This window comes from Notolepis coatsorum (genome assembly GCF_963971535.1).
Source record: "Notolepis coatsorum genome assembly, chromosome: 4".
Taxonomy (NCBI): Eukaryota; Metazoa; Chordata; class Actinopteri; order Aulopiformes; family Paralepididae; genus Notolepis; species Notolepis coatsorum.
Genome location: NC_140168.1, coordinates 97,089,369 through 97,089,988, shown reverse-complemented (window position 1 = coordinate 97,089,988; position 620 = coordinate 97,089,369).

Here is a 620-nt window from a genome sequence, read left to right as displayed (position 1 = left end):
TCCTGATGACTTGTCGTACAGAACTTGTAAGTCGCTTTGGATAAAAGCCTCAGCTAAATGACTAAATGTAAATGTATACAGTATGCATGTGTGTGTGTTTGTGTGTATATACAGTATGTACTGTATGTGTGTTTATGTATGTGTGTATATACAGTATGTATGTGTGTGTGTGTGTGTTTATGTATGTGTGTATATACAGTATGTACTGTATGTGTGTGTGTGTGTTTATGTATGTGTGTATATACAGTATGTACTGTATGTGTGTGTGTGTGTTTATGTATGTGTGTATATACAGTATGTATGTGTGTGTGTGTGTTTATGTATGTGTGTATATACAGTATGTACTGTATGTGTGTGTGTGTGTTTATGTATGTGTGTATATACAGTATGTACTGTATGTGTGTGTGTGTGTGTTTATGTATGTGTGTATATACAGTATGTATGTGTGTGTATGTGTTTATGTATGTGTATAATATACAGTATGTACTGTATGTGTGTGTGTGTGTTTATGTATGTGTGTATATACAGTATGTATGTGTGTGTGTGTTTATGTATGTGTGTATATACAGTATGTACTGTATGTGTGTGTGTGTGTTTATGTATGTGTGTATATACAGTAT